General features: G+C 39.2%; 1 long non-coding RNA gene across 1 annotated transcript; it reads left to right on the top strand.

The window, feature by feature from the left end:
* Nucleotides 1–10,441: 10,441 nt before the first annotated feature.
* LOC141571830 (uncharacterized) lies at nt 10,442–24,688 on the top strand. The gene is made up of 3 exons (XR_012496887.1): nt 10,442–10,548; nt 19,522–19,631; nt 21,877–24,688. It is a non-coding gene; the product is annotated as an uncharacterized LOC141571830 (long non-coding RNA).
* Nucleotides 24,689–26,432: the final 1,744 nt, after the last annotated feature.

Genomic DNA, 26,432 nt, shown 5'->3' with positions numbered 1-26,432 from the left:
AAGTAAACTTTTTTTGTTGGAGTCAATCAAAACCTGTGGTTTTAATGAGGTAAGGAACTGATTATGCTTAGTATGATATTTTTGTCACACACTGGTAGAAAAATATATTGCCTTATTTGCAACAACTATACTGAGAGGAGGCCAGTATGAATTATAATTTTTATGGAAATATACACTTTGAAACATATACTTTTGGGCACAGGTTTTTAAGTACATATCTTCATTTGCTTTAGTGACTAAAACATTTAAACTTTAAATAAAGGACATTTATTAACCTGTCCCTATGCTAATAAAAATCTTTAAAATTTTTTCGTATAACAGTAACAATAATAGCACATTTTAAGTGTCTCATTTTAAAGGAAAAAATATTTTAAAATTCAGGAAAAGGAGGAAGGGAGCTGGAGTGATAATCCTGTCATCCAGTATTAATATTAACCTACATACTGAATAATTTAATATCTCGGGTTTTTAAAAAATGTGTACAAGTTTGAGAAGTATATTTTTTTCATAGTTAAAATCAAACCACCTTTGTAGTTTTGTAGCCTGATCAAGCCTTTTTAAAATTATGTTAATGATACCTGTAGCAAAGCTCAAGCCACAAGTTATCACAAATTCTGAATCGGTAAGAATGAGAAATAATGAGGGACTCTGGGTTAATCCACTCCCCTCCCCATGCCAGGACATCTGCATAAAGCAAACAAGCCCCTCCCTTTAGGAAAGGAGAGAATGGAGATGAGATCTTCCTGAACCTGTGCTAGTCCTCTGGTCTCAGCCCAGGGTAGTCATGCAATTGCATATCCTTTGCATTACTCTAGTATAACTATGCGTGGTATGCATTTTTAATGAAGGAATTTAAAATATCATTATTGCTGTAAAGATGAGTGTCTGCATGATTTTTCTGTCTCTTGGCTTCTTTTTCATGCATAGCACTAATAGATGAAGCAGAACAGGTGGTAATTGCCATTGGCGCAATGAGACTTGTGAATAGCATCTGTTTATGTCTCTTTTACCATCCAATGGTTAGCATAACCTCTTCAGTGCTCTCCTATGTGTATGATAACAGTCTATCATGAGTCATTATAAGGTGCTAATTTACACTTTTTCTAACGTAATGGAGTCGGTGAAGAAGAAAGTCCATCTGGTGACTAAATATGACTGATTTGAATCAAACAATTAAAAAGGTATAATACTTGTGAGGTTATTATGGAATATTGCATCAAATAATATGTGTCAAAGATACCAATTCAAAGCCAGAGTAGTTCCGTAAGTAGACATATTAGTAATGCTGTAGTGTGGGTTTTGTCTTTCATACTTAAAAGTTATTTACTGTTTTAAACAGTAACACACTCAAATTCTTATGGTCTTCGTCTTCCTTGTAATTGGTTTTCTTAAAGTTACTTTTCAATGTCACAGTGTTGTGACAATACATATACATTTATGTGTATTGACATAAGTGCAGGCTTTAAAAAGAAATCTTTATTATAGAAAAAATAGAGAATTGTATAATAAACTTCCATGTTCCCATCACCCAACTTATTTCCTTTTTCCCACCAATTTCCTCCCTCCCATAGCCATTTTGAAGCAAATTACAGGCATACCATCTGTAAATATTTTAGTGTGTATCTAGAAGTCAACGACTCCCTTTTAAAAATATAACTATAATGCCATCTTTACATGTCCTTTAAAAATTCAAATATCCAGTCAGTATTTACATGTTCTTAATTGCACTGTAGCTTCTTAAATGGTTTGCTTAAATCCAGATCCAAAATTATCACTGTGACGTGATTTTTTTTCTTTGAAATCTTTTGGTTGAAGATACTAAGATTGTTTTCCTATAGCGTTTCCACAATCTGGATTGTGCTGCTTGTATCCCCATGCTGTCATTTAACACGTTCCCTGTTTTCTCTTGTGTTAGTTATATATTCCTGTGTAATAAAACTTCTGTTTGCCTGAAAACCTAGCAGCTTAAAATAACAATTTACTGCCCACAATTTCTGTTGGTCAGGAATTCAGAAGTGGCTTAGCTGAGTGGTTATGGCTTAGGGTCTGTCATGAGGTTGCATTCAGACTGTAAGCAGGAACTGCAGTGATCTGAAAGCTTGACTGGGGCTAAAGGATCCACTCCAGGATGGATCACTCACATGGCAGTCTCCTGGAGGCCTCCGTTCCTCATCACGCAGCCCTCTCTGTACAGCTGCTTGAGTCTCCTCATGTCAGCAAGTGATCTTAGAGATAGAACAAGGTGGATGCTCCAATGCCTTTTATAATGTATTCTTGGAAAGCACCATCATTTCCAATACATTCTATTAGAAGCGAATCCCAAAGTACAGGCTATCCCCAAGGAGAGAGAAATTAAGCTCCACCTTTTGAAGGGAGGTGTATCAAGGAATTGGTAGACATCTTTTTAAGCCACCACATTTTTATGTCCTGTAAATTGATAGTCAGACAAGCACTGGCTACAAAGTTTGTAGGGCCCCATGCACAATAAAAATTGGGGACCCCTGTTGAAATTTCAAGATGGGGACAGCAGAGAATTAAACCAAACATGGGGCCCTTCTGAGCACAGAGCTCTTGTGTGATTGTACAGATGATACCCATGAAACCAGCCCGACATAAAAAGGCGTGATCAGATTCCTGTTTGATACTGTTTTTTCTTACATGCTGCTTCATAGGTAGTGGGTACTTCATCTCCCCTACTGATGTTAGCAGCCATTGATGTTCATTAGCTACATCTATTAGTTCCTTACAGTTTTATTTAATAGCTGTAGTACTTTGAAAATGCGAACGTCCCTTAGTTAACTTTGTCTAATATGAATAGGAAAAATAGTAAAATGCTTGATTCTTTTGGATAATGAATTGATTCTCTAATATCCTTTGTGAATGATCAATACCTGTTTTAGTATTAATAATAACAGATTTCTGTGTGTGTTCTAACCCATTTTAGTAATTAACCTTAATGATATTCAGATTGTCCTGTCTTTAGCTAGCATTTAATAGTCTTTGATAGCTTTTTTTGTTTTCTGGTAATAAGAGATTCCAGGTTGATCTTGTATATTTCCTTCCTCAGGCCTGGAATCAGCCATTTTCCCAAAGAGCTCCTTTTATTTTTTTAGAAATGGTATTATATAGACTATATTACATATTATACACACACACACACACACAATAATCTCGACATTAGGGGTTTTCATCTCTAGTGGTTTGACAATTGTTCAGTTAACCACTAAGAAAGAAGTATATAATCACTTCATATTAATATTTTAAATTCAAGACTACACTTTTAAAATTCAACTTCATACCATTTCTTCCCTTCTTATATACACAAATGCTCTTTGTAAACAACGGAAACACAATGTCTTTATCACACCTTAGTAATTGTCAAATATCCAATCAGTGTTCAACTTTCCCTCATTTTCTCATAATTTTTTAAACAACTTATTTGTTTGAACCAGGATCCTATTACTATCCATATATCACAGTCAGTTAATGTGTCTCTTAATATCTTTTAAAACATTTATAGATCTTTCCAACATTTTAAAGGGCCTACTTTGTACAAGGGCTATGATGTTTGTAAAAAAAGATAGATAGCCTTAAATTACGAGGAAAGAGAGATGCATACACAAAGACTATGGAACAAAATACAATGTGATAGGAGTTGAATGAATAAATTATCGGGAGATTTGAGAAAAGGAATACTTTTATGATCTTCAGGTTATGACTGGTGTTCAGAGAGGCCTATGCAGGGCAAAAGCCAGACAAAAATAAAGAATGGAGACATCCATCAGGTTCCAAAGGACTTCATAGATGTCAAGACTAGTGAGCCAAAGGAATACAATATGTTCTTTTTCTCATGATTTTCTTTAGAACAACTCCACTTGAGATTATTATTGATCCTTGCAGGCAATTTGAGCTTTCATTCTCACAGTCATTAGTTCTTCATCTGCAAAAGCTCCTAAAATAATTTGCATTACAAACTCCAAATTACTGAGGAGTCCTTTAAAATTGAGATTTCTCTCTGGGGGAAATGGGCGTGAGAGAGTTTTACCATAGCAAGAGTAACCATAAATATTTTAAGTGTGATTGATTCAGACTGAGAAGGGGAAACCTCAGCGGAAGGAATTTTTGCCCATTCAGTATCAGTGATGCAATTTGGTAGGCAATACAATATCAGAATCAAGCTTTCTTGTTCCTGTTGGCAAAAAAATACAAATAATACTGGTCTTAACAATCCGTTGACTATCTCTCCAGAATACTTATAAATCTAAATAAAATGCTTTTAACTGGTTCAAAGGGCAGTTTAGTCATTATGTTCTATTTTAATCCCCCAAAGACCCACTGCAAGAAATAGGGGATATTTATGACCTGTGACTAATACCTAGTAATGATGATGGACAATGACTTTTGTCATTTAAGAGCTACTTGAGGAAGAACAAAGACCTTCAGTGATCAATAGGGCATTTAAAAAATCTAATAAACTGCTATTACTGCTTTAGTAATAAAAATGTAATGGCTTATTGGACATAAAAATTGCATGAAATTTATTTAAAGACAACTTTGGGGGCAGAATGGGAGATTTACACATGTAATTATCCTGTTGATCAAGGTGAAAATGAATAACTTGCTTTTAGTAAAAATGTTTAAGAGGGCATGCTTACATTATTCTTTTTATGTGTTATGAGCTTTGGGAAGATTTAGATATTGGTTGTGGCTGCAATTTCAGAGCAGTTATTTATGGTGATAGCTTTTCTTTGCATATTGTTCAAATAGGTTGGCTTTGGAGGAGTTTGGAAAGAAGGAGGTGGGTGCAGACCTCCAGGGAGCACTTGCAAGTCAAATAACCATTTCTTGTCAATCCTAGATAACAGCATATCATCTAGGTGATTTGAGTAGTCAGAATGTCTTTTCAGGGCCTGGGGCAGCCACACACTTGCTGGCTGACACCTTAATTTTATCCACAGGGCAGAATTTTGCTGACTCATTAATTTATTCATTTTTCTAATGTCATATGCACCATCCAAAAAAAAAGGAAAAGAAAAGAAATTTCTTAACTAACCAAAAGTTGCCATTTTCTTCTTCATATATTATTCAATATAAATAACTAATACTTGAATTAGCTATCTATTGTTGCATAAACATATTACCATAAATTTAGTGCCTTAAAACAATACACATTTATTATCTCACCATTTCAGTGGGTCTGGAATCTAGTCATGGATTAGCTGGGTCCTTTGCTTCAGAGTCTCTCATGAGTTTGCTATCAAGGTGTCAGCAAGGGTTAGGGTCTCAATTTAATAGCATGACTGGAAACGGCTCTGCTTCCAAGCTCATGTGGTTGTTGGCAAGATTGTTCTCACCTCCTTGCAATCTGTTGGACCAAGGGCCTCAGTTTTTTGCTGGCTGTTGGCCAGAGGCCACCCTCAGTTTCTTGCCACATGGGTCTCCCTAACATAGCTGCATGCTTCATCAAAGTGTGCAAGAGAAGAGGGCAATAGAGAGAGTCTACTAGCAAGACCAAAGTCACTATTATGTAACTTAATCACGACAGGGGCAACCTTGGCCATCTTCTATTGTTGAGAAACAAGTCACAGGTCATATCCACACTAAAAGGGAAGGAATTACGCAGGTGTGATCACCAGGAGGTGAGAACAACTGGGGGCTATTTTAGAGTCTGTCTGCCACCAAGTTATTTTATTAATATGAAAAGATACATTCTTTTAGAAAATGTAAGCAGTATGGATAAGTTTTTTTAAAAATCTTGCAATCTTACTACCCTGAGATAAAAACCATTAATATTTCAGTACATATTCTCCCAGTCTCTTTCTCTATTTTGTGTATTATTAAAATTAACAAAAATGGCCATAACTTGGTATATTCTTGTATGACTTATCTCATTTAATTCCTTAGGCATTCTTGTAAGCTAGTAAATAATTTTATATACCACTTTAAATGGCACCATAAATTTATGCTACGATTAATCTGTTTTTCTGTTTGTTTGTTTGTGTTAAACCCTGAGGCTGGGAAACTTTTTATGCAAAAAGAAAGATAGTAAACATTTTATGAGGACTGGGGGCTATATAGTTGTTGCCAACTACCCAGTTCTGCTGTTACAGTGCAAAAGCACTCACTGATAATATGTCAATGAGTGTTTGTGGCTGTGTTCTAATAAAACTTTATTTATGGACACTGAAACTTGAATTTCATGTATTCTTGTGTGTCGTAACATATTTTTTTGATGTATTTCAATCATGTAAAAATGTCAAAACTATTCTTAGCTCACAGGTTGGATGAAAAAAGGTGGTAGGTTGGATTTGGTCACTGTGTCATAGTTTGGTTTATCCTATTATTTCTAGAAAGATATTCAGATAGTTCCACATGTTTAGTATAATAAATGCTGAGATTGGCATCTTGGTAGCTACATCTATGTACCTATTTATTATTAACTACTGAGGACAAATTCTACTGAGGACAAAAAAGTAGGATTATTGAACCAAAGGTTATGCATGTAAAACTTTATACTTATTGGTAAATTACCCTCTACAAAGGGGGTGTCAAGTTCATACTACTACCAAAGTTTATGTGTTTGCTTATTTTTTGTATTCTCTCCTACACTGGTCATTATCTTTTTAGAAATCTTTGCCAATTCGATAGGTTAAAAATGTTGAAGGTTTCCCTTTTCAAAAACAGTTAAAATTAACATTTTAAAAACTTATTTAAATTACATTTAAAATTAACATTTTAAAAACTTATTTCAAATCGGTGATTTCTTTCTTTTCCCCCTATTCATCTAGGTGTCATAAGATAACTGGCCTAGCCAAAATGACGTGCAAATATAATGAGGCTGAAAACCACTTGACTATTAAAAATAATACTGTGCTAATGCTTGTTACAGGAGAGTATTGATTAGAAGACTGACTGGTAAAGCCTCTGCCTATTTGAGCCATTGCATTGTATCACCAGAAAAGAGTAAGTTGGCATATAGACATTTTGTACTATTTAAGATAAAGAGTTGATTATACCCAAAAAGGAAATACACTAGTAGTTTTACGCCATTTTGAGAAATGGACAAATGGAAATTAAATAATTTTAATCTATATCTATTTCCATATGCATATGTATATTTATCTCTATCAGGGTTTGATTCTGTTTTCTTGCCAAAACTCAGATATGATTATGTCATTCCTATTATTAAAATCTTTTCTGATTCCTTCCTTGCCTTCTGAAACCAGAGTCCTTAGTATGGTATTTAAGATTCAGTAAGAACTGTCCTTAACTTATCTTTTTAATCTCATGTAATACTGCATTTTCATAAGAAATAATAATAAAACAATAATAGCAAGAGTGTTTATTAAGCCTTAAACTATATACCAGATATTGGGGGAAATGCTTTGAGGTAGGTATTATTATTCGTACTATTTTAAAAATTGGAAACTAGGTTTAGAGAATGTAAGTAGCTTGCCCAAGATCAAACAGTAAGCAGTTTCTTCCCTCCGGGCTTCAAATATCCTAAAATATTAATTTATGCTTTGCTAGTATGAGGTCCTCAGTTGGCTGCTCTATCTAACACAGTCAAGCAGGGTCTCAGAGAAAAGATGTTTTCTCCCCTCTGATTTGGAGGAGTTTTAAGAGTGCCAATTACACCAGCACTCTGTTTATTTCAAATAATAGTAATGGAGATGACCTTTGGAATAACGTTAATTCTCCTCTTCTGGACACTTAGAGCATATTAGAATGCCCAAGAAGGGAAATACAGAGCCCTTCAGAATAGTCCATTGGATAATGAAATTCTTGAGCAGGTTGCTTTGAGTCGGTGATCTATGGCAGTGTGTATATTTTATTTTTATACTCCATGGCAAAATATAGCAATAATAATTCTGGGCATAAGGGATTGTCAACTATTATTACCTTTAATGAAATGTAAGTCTCATTGGAAAATGATGGGGAATTAATGACTTAAGCAATAAGCCCAAATCACTGCACACTATACAAAAGAAATGGCGGGAACATCTCCCTTCTCAATAACTTTTCTCCCTCTGGCTTAGAGGAAATGATTTGGAAGCTGAAGAAATGCCTAAGTTTATTAGGAAGGATAATGTGGCTATACCAAGTGCTGGGAATCCTGAGTCCCTGCTCTTATATATGAAGTAACTGAGCTCTGTCGAAGGTGCCAGTGCAGCCTCGTGTACGAGGTTGCCAGTGGCAATCTTTGGCATCTAAATAACCATTCTTAGCTCATAAACCTGAAGGTCCTAATTAGAAGGCCCTAATTTAAACAGCATTGCTGGTCCCTGTCTTCCCTTCCCACCAGCAGAGGACATTTCCATAATAGGAATTGCCCATGGGGCCATATCACTTTCATTCATTATCTCACACTGGTTTCTTCCCAAGGTGTCCATCAAAAGGCTCATATGTGAACAGTGTCTGAAATTCCACTTGCCACTTACTTCAGGAAAACCTGGCAAAAGAACTATGATCGTGTTTATTATTTTTGGCAACGAAACTATGCAAAAGTATATGATTTATTCATTATTCATAATTCATTATTCATCAATCACTAAATACATAGAAGCAAAAAAGTATTGTATCTCAAATTTTGCCCTCCCTCCCTTTTTAAAAAATCTATTTTTCAATTATAGTTGACATACAATATTATATTAGTTTCAGCTGTGCCATGTAGTGATTAGACACTTACATGTCTTACGCAGTGATCACCATCGTAAGTCTAGTAATCATCTATCACTATACATAGTTATTATGATATTATTGACTATATTCCTCATGCTGTACATTATAGTCCCATGACTTATTTTATACTAGAAGGTTGTACTTCTTAATCCCCTCCCCTTTTTCCACCTATCCCCACCCACTCCTCTCTGGTAACCATCAGTTTGTTCTCTGTATTTTTAAGTTTGTTCTTGTTTTATTCATTTGTTTTGTTTTTTAGATTCCACATGTAAGTGAAATCATATGATATTTGTCTTTCTCTGTCTAACTTATTTTACTTAGCATAATATCCTCCAGGTCCATCCACATTGTTGCAAATGGCAAGATTTCGTTTTCTTTTATGGCTGAGTAATATTCCTTTGTACATATGTACCACATTTTCTTTATTTATTCATCTATTCACAGACACCTAGGTGGCTCTCATATCTTGGGTATTGTACATAATCCTGCAATAAACATAGGGATGTATATACCTTTTTGAATTAGTGTTTTTGATATCTTCCAGTGAATACCAGAGTGGAATTGCTGGGTAATATGGTAGTTTTATTTTTAATTTTTTGAAGAACCTCAATACTGTTTTCCACAGTGGCTGCACCAATTTACGATTCCACCAACAAGTGCATGAGGTTTCCCTTTTCTCCATATCCTCACCAGCACTTGATTTATTGATGACAGTCTTTCTGACTGAAGTGAGGTGGTATATCATTGTGGTTTTGACTTGCATTTCCCTGATGATTAGTGATGTTGAGCATCTTTTCATGTGTCTGTTGGTCATCTGTATGTCTTCTTTGGAGAAGTGTCTAGGTCCTTTGTCCATTTTTAGATTGGATTGTTTGTGTTTTTGGTGTTGAGTTGTATGAGTTCTTTATATATTTTGGATATTAACCCTTTATTGGAAATACCATTTGCAAATATCTTCTTCCATTCAGTAGGTTGTTTTTCATTTTGTTTGTAATTTCCTTCACAGTGCAAAACTTCTTAGTTTGATGTAATCCCATTTGTTTATTTTTGCTTTTGTTTCCTTTGCCCTAGGAGAAATAGCCAAAAAGATATTGCTAAAACCAATGTCAAAGAATTTATTGCCTAGGTTTTCTTCTAGGAGTTTTGTGGTTTCAAGTCTTACATTTAAATCGTTAACCCATTTTGAGTTTATTTTTGTATATGGTGTAAGAAAGTGGTTTAGTTTCACTGTTTTTTGCATGTAGCTGTCCAATTTTCCCACCATTTATTGAAGAGACTATCTTTATCCCATTATATACTCTAGCCTCCTTTGTCATAGATTAGTTGACCATATAAGTGTGGGTGTATCTGGGGTCTCTATTCTGTTCCTTTGATCTATGTGTTTGCTTTGTGCCATTACCATGCTGTTTTGATGCTTATGGCTTTGTGGTATAGTTTGAAGTCAGGGAGCGTGATACCTCCCACTTTGTTTTCCTTTCTCAAGATTGCTTTGGGCTATTTAGGGTCTTTTGTGGTTCCATATACATTTTTGGATTAATTCTCACAGAAGTAGAACAAATCATCCCTCCCTCTTTTCCTTCCGTTTTGTGAGAGGAAAGTACACTTGTCAGGTTGGTAACTTTCTTGGCTCTCTCCATAGTTAAAGCTACTGGCACCCTGTAAAAAGAAAGGCACAGCAGCAGCCTTCTGAAAAGCCGGAGGTTTTTCCAGATGTCTCCCTCCCCAGTGGATCTCATTTGATTCTGTTTGCTTGCACTCAGATACTTGGTCTCCATCCCTACTCCCCGATGATGACTCAGCTGGATGGTCCGCCTGGGTTTTGGTTTGGCTCCTTTTCAAGATGCTGCCTATCGTTGTAGCCTATGGGTAAGTGATAGACCCCTCCATGCCCAGGGTCTTGGGTTCTTCCACCTGGCCCAGACCTTAGTCCATTTGGCCTCCACTCACCTGAAAAGATGACAGTGAATTCAAGGTAATATTGAAGGTAATGAGGGTGGAGGTGGTTGATAGGGATATCAAAAAATAGTCATGGAGATGTGAAGTAAAGCATAGGGATTATAGTCAATAATGTAATAACTATATACTTGTATTTACTGTTCATCTACTTGCCTGATACTATTTAAAAACTGACTGTGTAGTACCATGAATTATTATTGGGTATAGTTAGGAGAGAAATGTTCTGTTTATTCCAACACTGGGTTAGTGTACATTATATCAGGTATATTTTATGAAATTAATTAGACTATGCTTAATTCTAAAGTCACACTTAATTTTTTATATTTAGTTTTGTAATTTAATTTTTCAATATACCCTATATATACCCAATATATTAATACCTAATGGACAAAGCTCAAATGGACAAAACCATTTAGGGCTGTTGTTTTATTAGACAATAAATTACACAATACGGAATATGCTTTAATCTTGAATGATTCAGGAGGCATATTGTGAGCTTGCATAGCCTAAGGGAAGATCAAATGAGGCTGTATATACATTGGAATGTAGGAGCATTTACTCAGTTTAAGTGGATTTATAGTACATATGGTAATGGATAGGTTAGGAAGTGAAAGTACCTGGTAACGGAACTGCAGTTAACAGACTGCTGAATTTATCTGAAGTTTAACTTTATTTGGGGGTGGAAAGCATATGATCCCACACAATTGGGGGGAAAAAACAACCTGTGTAGAATCCTTGTATTCAATACAAATGCCTTGAATACAGAGGGTGCCAAAAAAATGGATATACATTTTAAGAAAGGAAAAAAAGTATATTAAAATTGTAATACTCAATATATGCCGATAACAAAAGATGAATACAAGTCATGTATATACCTTTTTTTGGCACCCCCTGTATAAGCAATATATATAAAGTCTTGGCCTTGCTAACAAGGTTCATGGTAGGCCTTTCAAGGGCCGGGAGAGTAGTAACTGTTTACCAAGAGTTTCAACGTGCTAAAGAAATAAGACAAGGACCTAAGTAAGCAGGTGTAAAGAGCTGAAGTGTGAGGATGGCAGGAGGAAGTGCCTGTATGGGGAACTGGATAGCCTGAAGGAAGGACAACTGCAAGAAGGAAGGGAAAAGCTGCAAATTCATTTGTTGGCAAGATGTAATCTTATTCTGGTCCACATGAAGCAAACATTTTCACTTAGCTGTGTAGAGGCGAAGATGGAATTATGTTCCGAGACTAAAGTGCACCATTCATTTCTCAGGTTCATAACCATTTTGGAAATTAGCAGGGTGCACGAGTGTTCTGGAGCCTTGGTCATTAAATGTTTTATGTAGAATGTGGCATGTTGAAAAGTGTGGGAACCCAAGATAAGGGGAGGGCGGTGGAAGCTTTTTGGGGCTTGCTCTTTCCTGCCCACACAGCAAGCCCGGACTTTGCAGTCAGAGGGGCCCCAGGTTGTAGAGCCACCTCCACTGCTCACTCGCTGTGGGTCTTAGGAAGTTCACCTCATAGCTCGCTATAAACTAGTAATAGGAAAAACAATGCGCAGCTGCTGTGCTTCACACCAAAGCTGCAGTCTGATTCCTGCTGGATTCATGAACAGAAGCCAGAAGATGTCATTTGATCTCCAGCAGCACACACCCCTCCCCTCCTTTCTCTCCCTCCACCTGGGTAAGTGAGAGGTGAATGTAGACCAAAGAAACAAAGAAAAGAGGTCCTGGGAGTTGATAGGTTGCCTTTCTTTGGGTGCTTTATCCAAGTTTCTATTGTCCTCCCATGGCCCTGTCAGGAAAAGGGAAGGGGAGCAGTTTCCTCATTCAACTGAGTGTTTCATATTTGCCTAAGAGCCGTTTTCTTATCCCCACCTACCTCCCAATGTAGTAAAAAATTACCCTGTGTCCAGTTCCCCTGTCTTATACAAATACTGCAGCAAAAGAAAAAATTTTCACGTCCAGTCTGTACTCTCAGCAAAAATAACCTCCTTTCAGGCCACACAGCTGATTAAGACCCTCTGGGATAGTCTAAAAACTTCAATTTAAACATTTTTCTAGTACATTTCTAATCATGCACTAGTATTCACTGATGCCAATAAATTTCTATTGGCTATTTTAAACCCTTTCCCTCCAAAGTTAGTACTCTTATAAAATATACTGTATTTCCATAAAGTGTTTCTTCCTTGTGAAAGCACTTTAAAGTATGTTAAAATATAAGTATGTTGAAAGTACTTGAATGTTTTCCCCAGGGAAATCTCTTTGTAAAAGTGACGTGTGTTATACATGGGTGCATCTGCTCTGCAGGTAAATAGGGTACCAGGTAGACAAACTTGGTTGTTGGGAGAGGCCGTCTCATGCAGGTAGCCTTTTAGCACCACTTGGTTGCATAAGAACTGGCTTTGGGCTTAGAACACTTCCTTACCCAGAGCTAAGGAGCCCACCCAGTATGCTGGGCCTATTAGCTTGTGTGGGAACATCGTTGTCTGGTTCATACTGAATGAATGCTCTTTTGTCTCTGCTCAAATAGTGTGCATCATGTAGTATCTGGTCAACCCCACTGCTCTGTCTGTCCTCTGTGGGGAGGGGACAGGGTCTTCCTACTGTGGCACAAGCTAGGTGTGCATAGGCAAATTGCCCTGCTCTGGCCTTCAGGAGAGACCTGCTGGCCGTGGGGGAAGGATGCCTCCTACTGAAGCTGATCTTGTACTGTCTTTCCTGGGAAGCTGCTGGACAATCTGAGATTGAACTGGAAGAATACAAGTGATTTATCAGAGGTTAGCTTGCTGGTATGGACTGAATATTTGTGCCCCCTGCCCCAATTAATATGTTGAAGTCCTAATCCCCAAAGTGAGGTTGAGCCCTTGGGTGATAATTAGGTTTAGATAATGACATGAGAGTGTCCCCCTCACCCCCCCGGGATTAGTACCCTTATAAGAAAAAGAAGAAACTAGAGCCCTCTTTCTCTCCCCCATGTGAGGATACAGCAGTAAGGCTAGGGAGAAAGCCCTCACCAAGGTTTGATTGAATCTGATGGCACCTTGGTCTTGAACTTTCTAGCTTACAGAACTATGAGAAATAAATGTTGTTTCAGCCACCCAAACTATGTATTTTGTTATAGCAGCCTGAGCTCACAGATACTCTCTGTGCTGCTACACTCTTCTCTGATTCCTGGTTGTGTGTGTGTGTGTGTGTGTGTGTGTGTACTGACAAAAATAAAATCTTTCATATGCCGTTATTTTAAAATGATGCATTTGAGCCACTGATTTATTTAATTCAATCAGTCATAAAGGAAAACAAGTGAGACATAGAGATTTGAGTCTCTTCCTAACTAGCAAAGGAAGGAAGGAATTTTCTATGCCATTCATAGAAACCACGTTGACTACGGTTTCCCATGACAACCAATTAGTATGTTTGAGATCATTGGTTTCATTCCTCAAGAGATAACATTAAACTTTTGAAGTCTTGGCATCTTAAGGGGACATGTTACCAATAATCTAGCAAGGCCACATTTCTTGTGGTTACAAAATACTAATAGGATGGGTATAAAGTATGGAACAGGTACAAGTCTACCCCAGGGCCTACACCTGACAGGTGGTTTGGATTCCTATCCTTGTGAATGTTCCCATTCTTTATCTTTACCTCAGAAGGTCTTCGAATGGTTACACCACCAGAAACTTGTCTCTAAGCTGCACATGGAACAACTCCCACTGATCTTAGCTACTGTTTTTAAAATGGTCCAGAGACTGAAGCAAGGTGCCTGAATGCAGAAAGTTCTTGTCCTCACTACTTGTTTACATTGTTTTTGTAACCTCGGACATGTCACCTAATTCCTCATTCTTATTTGATAAAGCGTTTTTTGAAGACTTAATCACTATTAAATTACATTGAACAATGAAGTGTTAGATAAATGACGAAGAATACAGGTATGCATGTTTATTTTAGAACTCAGTCATATTTGGTCATTATTTCACAGTGTGATTTCACCGTTTTCTCTGGGCCACTTCTTTTCTTCATTCTGAACAAAGCTTCATGCCAGGTTTCTAAAATTCTTATTTCCCCAAATTAAAGATTCTTACAAAGAGTGTACACTGGTGTACTGTAGTTGATTTGAAGGTTAAAAAGGTATGTGTTTATCCTGAGTTTTAAGAGATACTCTTCCACTGTGTAATATAGGTCCTCACATGCCCAGTTCCTCAGCACAGAAGCATTTATCATCTCCCAATAATGTATTATTTTTGCACAAAACCATAGCTCTTCAATATTATAGAGCCCAAACATAGTAAGCTGCTGCCAGCTAAATATGACTTTTCACTCACAAATACTCTTGAGCTACTCTTGATTTCCTATTTCTCTCCAGTTTTAACTCTGCTCTAGTTGAACCAAGCTACTCACTGCTATCCACATGTGTTTGGCACCTGTGGTCACCGCGTTTCCCCTCTTTGGGACTTTCCCCGCTCTCCTCTTGTATCTGAGGCCTTCCCATTCTGCAAAGCACAGCTCACGGCTTCCCTGACCTCATTGTCTCCATGACGACCTCTCCTTGTTTTGAGTCCCTCCTCTTTCCTTATCCATACTCTTCCCATCTTTGTTTTGTATCAAGAATGGTTTGGAGGATCCATTATGGGTGCAACTCTGTTTTAGACTTCTTTGCATTTCCTCAATTTCTAAGTTTTGCAAACCTATGTATGATTAGTTGGTGGGTGTTGTGGATAAACTACTTGATTCCAACCTTTAGTGTTGGAAATAATGCTTAATATTTACCTATTGGGACTATTTCAGGCAAGTCATATAAGTAGTACTACCAAACGATCAAAAGATAAGACAGATCAGCTCTTTAAATGGCCGTCTTTGGTGAAATTTATGTGTAAATTTACATTTTGAAATGCTCGTAAAAAAAGAGGTCTAAAAATTGCATGTGTTTATTAGTAGCATGACTTTCTTTTTTAGTAGTATGACTTCTTATTTTAGTAGTGTCTTTAAGCAGATACACAAACAAAAAACAGCTAACACATTGTAATTTTTAGTGCAATTAAAAAGTAGAAATTGCAGCCCCGAAAGTTGCTAGTTTTATTTTGGCAGACAATTGTACGCTTATATCTGAACTTCCCTTAAGCTATTTGCTTATTTATACAAGTGTTTCATGAATTTACAATTTCTTAAATATGTTATTTCATTTACTTAATATTTTTGTGTTCACTGAAAGCTAAAACAAACCACAAAGAGTAAACAAATTAATAAAATGGTTATCCTACAGGAAATAAGCAGGGGACTGAGATATCATGAGTCAGGCACAGAGCCTTCCAGGGGAAAGAAATAGTAAGTGCTTTGGTGCTAGAAGTAGAAGAGCTTCAGGAATGGAAAGGAGACCGTGTGGGGTCCACTTTTCAGGAGGGCAGAAATGGAAAGAGACGAAATTGGTCTGGGGGCCAGAGGCCAGATCAAGCCAGGCCGAGTAGGCCACAAGAAGCGTTTGAGTTTTATTTTAAGGGTGATGAGAAGCCTTTGAAAGGTCTGAGGCAGAGCAGTGATATACTCTGATTACAGTTTCCAAAGGATCTCTCAGCCTATTGTGGGAAAAATGAATTGGAAGGGGCGAGAGCAGAAGGAAAAAGGCCTGTCAGAAGTTGGTGCCATGGTGGCTTGAGCCAGGCTGTCAGCAGGGAAAGGAGTGTATGGTTTTGAGATAAATGTGGAGATGGAACCTACAGAAGTTGGCGATGGATGGGATGTGGATGGTGAATCCCATGACTTTTCATGCATATGCATCCTTTCCCCCTAAGTTATTTTTGCTTTTACTAAAAAACTAAGTTTTTCAGATCTTAAAGAAAGAATAACCATAGGCATATGTAGAAAAAAATGCACTTATGGTTTTAAAAAGTATTGTATAGTTCTTGCTTAGAATTCTGAACACGAGGCTTTTGGCTGGAAGCAATAAAATTAAACATGCACATTGGGTGCATAGCTGGCCAGATTGTGGGATCATTTAGAAAAGTATATTGAAAAATGTTTCTGTCTCTTGAACCACTTCCGATTGTAATGTAAGTTCTACGTGTCCAACTAATTTTATATGCACAGAAAGTGGTACAACTCCACAGGAAATATAAATTTTTCATTGACTAGCAGCCTGTAACTGCTTTAAGTGTAATTACACATTTTTCATTTAAGATCAATTTCACAAAATCGTTTTTATGACCTAAGGCTGCCTTCTTAATAATTGGGTACAGCTAATTTATTAGGGTTTGCATGTTTTGGTATCGGTGTCATTCTCGCCTGGGTTTAATAGAAACAGGCTCCATGTGGGTCTGAGAAAGACTCTGGTTTTATATTTATTTCCTTTGTGCCAATCCAGTGAACTATCTTTTGTTTCTCAGTATATACAGTTCTGTAGAAAGCCCAAGATAACCTGTTCTTAAAACAGCTCAGTAGACAAATGAGGATATTTTCCATTTAATTTTGCCCCCTCCGAATCTAATTAAATCTGATTTCTCTCACTTGAAACAGCACGAATAATTCATGGAGTTTAGGCATAGTCAGGTTCTAGGCTTTGGGAAATTTTTAGTTGATGTGTGAAGGTTAATTTTTTTTGTTTTTATCAAAGGAAAAGATCTTATAGAGCTGTTCTATGCTGAGATTCAAGTGCTGTGGAGATTCCAGTAAAAGAGTATGGGGTGGGGTAGGAGCTGTGCCTCTTTATGCAGAGGGAAATGTACTTGTGTACACACTTAATTCAGTATGCTTGTTTTAACCTGCATCTCCTCTCTTACATACATATGAGGAAGAGACCTGACTCCATGGAGTGTAGAGAGTCTAGAGTGAAGGGGTCTTCCCAAAGCTCAGGCTCTTTGCCATGTGGACCATTAGGAAGAACTTGGCACTTGGGATTTTGTCCTCTGATTGTGTTGGGTCAAGAGTCTCCAGCAGGGTTGCCCAAGGAAGCTCTGTGTGGACCCTGCGTCCACTGTATCTATTTTTCTTCAGTAGGGACAGCCTGGATGTTTCAGTCTTCTTTCTTTGAGAAATACAGGTCTTCCCCTTTTCAAAAGGATGGTAACAGGGCATCATGGTAGATGCTAAGCATGTACGTGGTAATACGACATGGTTCCTGTGTTCAAAAGGAGCTTGCAATTTAATTAGGAGATAAGACAGACACACGAGAAGCTGACCAGCAGGATAGTCTGTAATGAGTGGCACAAGGATCAAGCTAATGCTCCCGGGATGAAGAGACCACTCTGTGTTGGCAGAAGTGTATAGAGAAGGCCCCTGAGCCACGGTACTTTGGGTAGCTTTGGAGTGATGTGGGGAATTTGGGTGAATGGTGAGAAAAGGAGAGGACATCTTAAAAGGATCATGATGGGAATGGACATGGCTTGGTAGGTAACAGTGGGGGTACCAGTTTGAGATGCCCAGGAGGTTCGTACCGGGGATATAAGTTTGGGGCCAGGTTATGGAGGCCTTGAATGCTGGAGTGAGGCATCTGGGATCAGGGCAGTGGGGTCTCTGAAGGCTTCAGGGTGGGGGGAACACATGACCCAAAAGACATTTAGAAAGCAGGGTTAGTGGCAGGGTTTGCAGTTAGTTGGTGAAGGAAGAATGCCAGCGGGGGATCTAAGATTGTAGGCCATTGCCCTTATTTATAGGATAAGAGAGATGACCACCACACGGAGGGAAAGTCAGTGTTTGTTTTCTCCTTATGAATTCCAGTGATAACGTCCCGTTTTCTCAAACTCTGAAATGAGGAGCTACTTTGAGTAACAGGTGCGTGGTCCTTGCTGCATTTTTTCCTGAGATATAAATGGCAGGGTAGCATTTGTGGTAGAAACTTGGACAATATTCTTTTAGAATGGATTATAATTGCCCTATGGCTCTGTGCTCATTGCTGCGGCATGATGGAACGTCCCTCATGGAGTTTACAGTCCAGTGACCAGCCCATGTACCCACAAGATCATCTGGAGATCCCTAGACACTGGCTTTGTGGTTTTGTTCCAAAGCTCCCAGGGCTCATAGGGAAACTGGGAAAATAGCACTAATTTTGAAAATGTAGGTAAGAGCTGCTAATCAGGGAACTGTGAGCTTCCTGAGGGTGTGAGTTCCTTCACTGTGCACATCCATAGTGCATATACAATAGTGAATACTCATTTTATACGCTCATTGGTACAGGGTCTGGCACATAGTCAGTGCTTTAAAATGTTTGTTGAATGAATAAATGAAGGTTGTGTTGAATGAATAAATGAAGGTTGTCGAATACCCTGCAGCTCTTCTGGACCTCCCAGCTGCCTCACTGAATGAGATACAGCTCTATCTATATGTACGTATATATGTATCTACCTATCTATCTACCTATCTGTCTCGAGAGAGACGGAGATAGACAAAGAGCGAGACCCATCAGACTATATCCTCAAGGAAAATCAATGGGAAGAGAGTGAGAAAATGAGGGCCCTGTGAGACATAGCAGGGGGGAGATAGTCACTTGAAGGAGTGTGTGTAATCTAGCGGTAGGTTGAAGACCATACTGAGCTTGCTTTCTTGGTCTGGTCCACTGGGGCTTTGGAGGACTCATTGAGAGATGAACCTTGTAATGGCTTTAAACATTTTTGTTTGTGTTTTACAACATTGGGCTTCCCTCCACTTTGTGGTTGGAGAGCTAGCTGTGTGGCTTGGTGACCTGTCCAGGAATGTGTATTTACCTTGTTTGTGGACCAAGGAAAAACCAGTATAACATCCACCCAGGGCAAAGGCCATGCTTACAACAATAGAGATGAGGCTGATGTCTTAGGTTTGGGTCTTATTGTGAAGAGTCTCATTTGCTAAGGAGCTTGAATTCTCTGCATAGGTAACAAGGAGGGAGCTGTTGCAAAATTTTAAATCAGGGGAACTGCAATTCTCTGGTGTATGTTTTAGAAACAACACGGTTGAAATATGTGTGGGACTGGAGAGGAAGAAAATGAAAAGCAGAGAAACCAGGAAGAATGCCATCACCATATCCAAGTGAACCGCACTGAGGGCTACAGGTGAGTTTTGAGGATTTTTATATCTGTTGTGTTTGTGCAGATGCAATCTGGCCCATGATGTAGCTGAATATGCAAAATGGCAGATTCTTCTGTGTTTCCATCAGAGTTTAGCAAGTTATGAGATTAATTATACCCATCAATGAATCAACAAATTGAAATTCTGGGATTTTTTTTTCATCTGGCAGAATTGCATCTCCTTATATTTTGTTATTTGCCAAAAGGCATGTTTTTGGTTATCTTGCTTCTTAGAGAAGTTGAGTTGGAATCCCATAAGGATATAGTGGAACATTACTTACTAGTTCTAGGGAAACACTAAGGAGATGAGCCCCTGGTGCCTTGAAGGAGTTGGTTTACCCATCAGAGCACCTAATGACACCGAGGGAAGACATTAGAATTGGGCCCAACTTCACAGAGCGTACCAAACATATAGGTTCTAACTTTGGTGAGAATTGTTATTTACTTAACCTGTTCAAAAGAGATTCTTTTTTCTCCCCAAGCACCTACCTTACATCATCACAATTCCTGGGACTGCCTGGGTGGGGCCTGAGTTTAGTCAGGGCTGGGAGTGTGGAGCAGCTTTTTAAACGCGAGTTTGGACGGAAGCATCTGAGAACTGTGTTTTAGACGAAAGGAAGGGAAAGCCACCATATCTCCTTTGTGTTTGTTTTCACTCCATGAATCTCCTGTTTCTGCAGCTAACAGCTTCTGGATTAATCGTGACAGAAAGGGAAAGAAATAGCCAAGTGTGTTGACACAAGCGTGGTGATTAGGAAACGGAAGTTTCTTATTCTCGGCTGAAGGATTGGCGACCGGCCTTGGCTTATCGCCAAGCTGGAGCGCCTACCTGTAAGGGAAAGCTCATGTAGTGACGCAGGTGATGTTGGATCTGCCGGCAGTTTCTGAGTGCGGGCCGGGATCGTGTCTCGTGAAGCCGAAGAATGGAAACACGGATCAGGGAGAGGCAAAAAGTTTAAAAAACTGGATATTTTATTAGAGGCAGGAGAAGAGGTGGCAACTCCCGAGTGGGAGTGGGTCCCGAATGGGGGTGCCCGTGACTGAGGCAAAAGCTCTTACTTTTATACCTTCCCTTGTCTGCTTGGGGAAGGGGAGCTGTTTGGAGAAGGGAACTTGTTTGAAGAAGGGAGCTGGTGCCTTCTAATGAAATTCGTCTCTCAGGTTTGTTCTGCTGCCCATCCTAAAGGAATTAGCAAAGTAACCCCCTCTTATCTATCAGATCTATTCCATTTGTCAGGCCCAAATGAATTTTATGATTAACCTTAAGGCCTTGTTACATTATGTCCTGGAGTGAAGGAGTGATTTCAAAACTTGAAGTTTTAGGATATGGCTGTCTTTTCTTTATTTTACCAGGGACCTACCTATCTACCTAGGAATCATACTAACTAACCTGTCTTAGTAGGGTCTTCAGTCTGGGCCAGGGGTCCGCATGCTTTTCCTATAAAGGGCTAGTTTGTAGATATTGTAGCCTTTGCTGGCCATATGATCTTGTCACAACGACTGAGCTCTGCTGTTGCAGTGAGGAAAGCTGCCAGACAATATTTAAAGGAACGAGCATGGGTGTTCCTGTAACACTTTATTTACCAAATAGGTAGTGGCAAGATTTGGCTTGGGAGCAGTAGTTTGCTCACTGCGGGTCTAGGCGATAACTAACATTAGAGAAGTGCCTTGAGGTGGAAATGACGACATTGTTAGACTATATACTACATTCCCTGCCCCCGCCCCGAGTTTTTCATCATATTTGCCTCTGGGTACCTTCCCACAAATATAACAGAAAAGTATAGCACTGTCCAAACTCTGCAACTTATTTTATTTAAGAACTTAATGCCATGTCAAGGTGAATAAAGGAAGTGCTGAGAATCATTGTGGGGATGCCAGCAAATATCAGATTTGTTGATGGACTGGATAAATGCTAATCATGGGACAGTAGATGATCACATAAAAAGGGATACTTCACATGCAGGTAAGACATTTGTGTTTTTCGTTGTTCCATGTATACAAAAGAGGACTGGTTCTTTTCTGCATGGCTGTGAACACTTGGATTTCTCTGTGTCCCATTGGCTTTCCAGCTCTGGTTTTGTCAGTGCCCAGAGGTTGTGATGCTGCCCTGGGAACCATTAGGTGTTAGGCTGCCTTTCCATTTTTTCCCCCCAAGTTTAGAAAGCCCATGGCATCAGACCCGCTTATGCACTTGTTTATGTTTTCTCAGTCCTGCCTTCTCTTGTTCCAGGTCTGCAGGGCCCTGAGGGACTTCACCGAGGGACAACCTGACAACACCTTGCTTCCCGCCCAGTGGGTACCCATGCCCACTCCTGCACAACACACATGCAAGTGGTGAGCTTTTAACATGGGCTACAAGTTGTCTGGCTCAGGCTCCGCCTTCTCGGGGAACCCAAGCAAAGTGTGCTCTAGGAAGTACTAGCTTACGTGTCAAAGGAACTAAGAGAACCGTACAGGCGGAGACCCTGTGGGTGTTTTGATGGAGAGAATGTGCCGAATAGAAGCCTGAGGGAAGCAGCCCCAGAGCTGTATAACTCGGCAGGCTGATGGCACTGAAGATCCCTTTGTTCACGGTGAGTGGGGTCACCCTGGCATGCAGCAGCAGTGCAGTTATTCGGGCTTTCTTTCACCTGTGCTTCCCTGGGATGCAGTGCAGCTGGAAGGCCCCCGGTCACGTGGTGACTGCTGACGGTGCATGGCAGTTGTGAGGATGGTAGAGTGCTATTCTGTTAACTGCACTGTATGTCTTAAAAACAAACTTTAAAAGGACAGTTAAAGGCTAGTACAATCAACTTCCAACTCATGGCATGCTCTGAAACCAGAAGGCCTCTGACAGCTCTGAAGGAGACTGTCATCTCCTGCAGCTTCAGGGAAGGCTTCGTTGAATGGCAAGGATCTAGCTGTCAGGGTGGCAGAGCCATAAAAGAGGCTGAAGGAACAGCCCCAGCAGGTTTCCTGTGTCAGAGCCAAGGCCCTGAGTAGAAACGATGGGACCCCGAAGCTTGGGATGAGGACATTTGGGGGATGCACCCAAGAGCAGGAAACCCCCAGACCCTCCTGAAGCCCCTTGGGTAGCAGCAGGAGCTGCCCCTGCCTGCTTGCTGGCAGACAGTGCACTGGCCTCACCTAAGGCAGATCCTCGAAAGACGATGTTCTTTTTCAAGATCTGCTCCTTCCACTCTTGTTATTGTCAAGCTGATAAATAAAGTAAGGTCTCAGCACAGCCTAACGGAAGGAAATGGCTTAGATGACCAAGCCATTGCTGGTTCTGGAGGAACCCTGCGTGGGAGGGGTTGGTCCTGGGGGAGTCTGACAGGTGAGGCTGGATGAGGAGAATTTGTTGACACGGGGCACTTACCTGTGACTCTGAGCTCAGTGTTCTGGCAGTAACTTCAGGAATCAGCATAGAAAGCTGCTGGAACTTCCTCTGCCTCACTTCTCTAGTGCCTCTTTCTCCCACATTACTGATGATTTCTCTGATGCCTGGAGGGCCAATTTTGCCTGATGGTCTCACATCCTAGGAGTTTGCCCAGAGTGCAAAGTAACCACTGACTGATATTTGTTCTGCCTTATTTTTCTGAGTCCATACGAGGGAAGAAGGGTATACTCTGCCCTGCATTTTGTAAGACATCCTCATCTCAGCCCTTGGCAGGATGCCTCCCTTCTCTGGAAACACACTTGGCCAGCAGCCTTGGGAGGCACTGAGGACAGAGCTCATAGCCAGCAGAAGGTGGCACTTCATGGAGGCTCAGAGTTTCCAGCTGGGCTTTGGCCTCTCAGAAGGTGGCAAGAATTCCATTCCAAATCTGACCTCAGACTTGGAACGAGGTCCTAGAAATGCGTCTGACCATACCATACAGATGGTGGTGGGGAAATGAAGAATGTCACAGCAAAGCAGGCTGCCCTCTCCTGGCTCTGACCTACTGCCTTAAAGGAAAGGTATGCTGCCCACAGCTAACCCGAGCCTCAGCTAATGTTGATGTGAATAATTATTACTTTCCCTCCAGCAATGGTCCTTCCAGCTCATTTACCCAGCAGTAAAGATTCTGATTCAGCATTGTCTTTTTTTTTTTTTTTCAAAACCAGCCTCTAGGATTTTTCTATTACTTTTCTTGATCGTATTAGTTTCATGCTTCAGCTGTTTATGCTTCTATAACTGCGTCTGCATTTTTGTCTTCAGTCCCAGGATGATTTCAAACAATTTCATCAGTGTTTGAGCATTACAAGGAAAAAGAAGAAAAGCTCCAAGTAGATTGAGTGGCAGAGAAAGAATGAGACAACATCTGGGCCATCAAAAGCCCCTACTGCTCAAACCTCCTGGTTCGCAAATGAATTTATAGTGAGTTTATTCACATATTTTCATTTGCATGTGTCCCCTAGCCTCCTTCCTAGTTTTGAGGCAACGATAAAAGATACGTTTCCCAGCTTGGTTTTCTTCCTGATGAGCTTCCATTAACAACCCTAAGCTTTTCAGGACTTGTTGAAAAGGTGTGAACTTTGTTTCTTTGAAAACTATTTGATGAAAATGGAGGAAGCTGTGCTTCACTTCTCTTAGCAACTCTTCAGTTGCTTTTATTCAAAGGCTCAATCCTGAAGTTGGCTCTCATCGTGAGAAACCACCAGAGAGGAAATACAAGTGGGTCTGCAATACTATAAAGGCACTCCAGTGTCTGAGAACTATGACACAGAACTGTTTTCATCTCTATTTGATGGTAACCTTTGTGAAAAAGAGAGGATTAGGTAAGAGAAGTAGTAAAATATAAAGGAACGCTCAGAATAGTAAACACCAAATTCAGGTTCATGGTCACCACTGGGAGGGAAGGAGTAAAATGAACATCGGAGCCTTAAGTTTATTCTGAAGCTGGGTAGTGGGGGCATAGGTGTTTATTCTCTTATCTTTGATTACTCTGTTTTCCCTTGTGCCTTATTTTTTCTAGTGAGAAAATCTTTCATTACTCAATGAAAAAAATTTTTTCGTTTGCGAAACATAAGGCTTAGGTTTTGGAGTGGACTTGAATTCAAATCCTTGTTCCTGTCTTTACCAGCACGAGCAAATACCTTAAACCCTCTGAGTCTCAGTTTCCCCATCTAGGAAATGAAGATTGTAATTCCCTTTTCCACGGGGTTATTTTTTGGTCAAGTGAGATACTATAGGTCAAGTAGATAGCTCAGTGTCTGGCACAGGCATTGAGCATTCAATTAATATTATCTATGATAATTCTAGAAGGCTCTTGAGACATGCTTATTACATTTTAAATGAAATAATGTCAGTGGGGGAGGGGAGGAGAGGTAAATGGGTGAAGGGGAGTCAAAAGGTACAAACTTCCAGTTATAAGGTAAATAAGGTCTGGGGACCCAATGTACAGCGTGGTAACTATAGTTAATAATACTATATTGTATATTTGAAAGTTACTAAGAGACTACATCTTGAAAGTTCTCATCACAAGGAAAAAAATATAACTATGTGAGGTGATAGCTATTAACTAAATGTATTGTGGCAATCATTTCACAATATATATATATATCAAGTCATTTGATTGTATACCTTAAACTTATGCAATGTTATATGTTAATTATATCTCAACAAAGCTGGAAAAAAGTAATGTCCATTGTCAATAGCAAATATATCATCAATTCCCTTCCTGCCTACCAGACTCCACCCTCCTCATCAGTTTGACTTCCCATGAGAGAGATGCAGGAACCAAGGAAACAAGGAAAGGTCTCCTGCGCACACTGCAGAGAAGAATAATGTAAAGAACCATGTAGTAAGAAGGAGGCAGACATCAGAAAGCTGGAACAGAGTCAGGATTTTTGTAGTTTTGTCATAATTCCCTTCCACCCTAAAATCGCATAATAGCTGTAAAATCAATTATGAACATGTGACTTAATTTTCTAATTAATTAAAACCAGGTGAAGAATCTTAAAGTCTAGTAAACAAATCTTTCTGTGCTGCAAATCTTGCCCACATCTTCTGGACCCAGAATTCCAGGGTTCAAATCTCAACTGTGCCTCAACACAGAGAAGTTAAGTAACTTGTGGCCTTGGGTAAATCACTTACCTCTGTGCTTCTTTCAAATGGGGAGAGTAAAAGTGCCTAATTCATAGATTTGTTGGGAAGATTGTGAATTAAGATGTGTAAGTCAAATAGTGCCTAATAATAGAAAGTGTGCAATAATTATTAGCTATTATTCTCTGCCTAATTTGATTGGACCAGAAAAGGTCTTCAAATTGGTTGTCGGTATTTAAAAACACAAACATGAATGGTATGGAGGTAATTATTTTGCATAATGTAAGTGTATCAGATCAACACTGTACACCTTAAACTTACATAATGTTATGTGTCAATTTTATTCCAATAAAGCTGGGAAAAGTAAAAATGTAAAAAAAAAAAAATCAAATTATAAGCATAATTTGATGATGTTTTAACAGTATCACTGATAAGTAAACTGAAGCGGATCAAAAGACAAAGCAGGAAGACCAGCTTAGAGGCTTTTGCAGGAATCAATGGAAGGGATTACAGTGGTTTGGACAGGGTAGTAATATTTAAGTTGGTGAGAAGTGTACACACCATAGAAATAATCTGTGCTTTGTGGTTTCCCTTTTTATCACAAATCAGTGCCTTTGTGTGTGTCTGCATGTATGTTGTGTGCATGTATGTTTGCATATCTCTGAGCTCTATTCTATCCAGTTTATGTATTTCTTTTTCTGTGAACCTCATATTATTTTTAGTACTAAGGCTTTGTGATACGTGTTAACATCTGGTAGAGTGAGTCCTGCCTTTTTGCT

The sequence above is a fragment of the Rhinolophus sinicus genome, linkage group LG05 (genome assembly GCF_036562045.2).
Source record: "Rhinolophus sinicus isolate RSC01 linkage group LG05, ASM3656204v1, whole genome shotgun sequence".
Taxonomy (NCBI): Eukaryota; Metazoa; Chordata; class Mammalia; order Chiroptera; family Rhinolophidae; genus Rhinolophus; species Rhinolophus sinicus.
The sequence above is the reverse complement of the archived record's forward strand: the minus strand, read 5'-3'. Positions and strand labels throughout refer to the sequence as shown.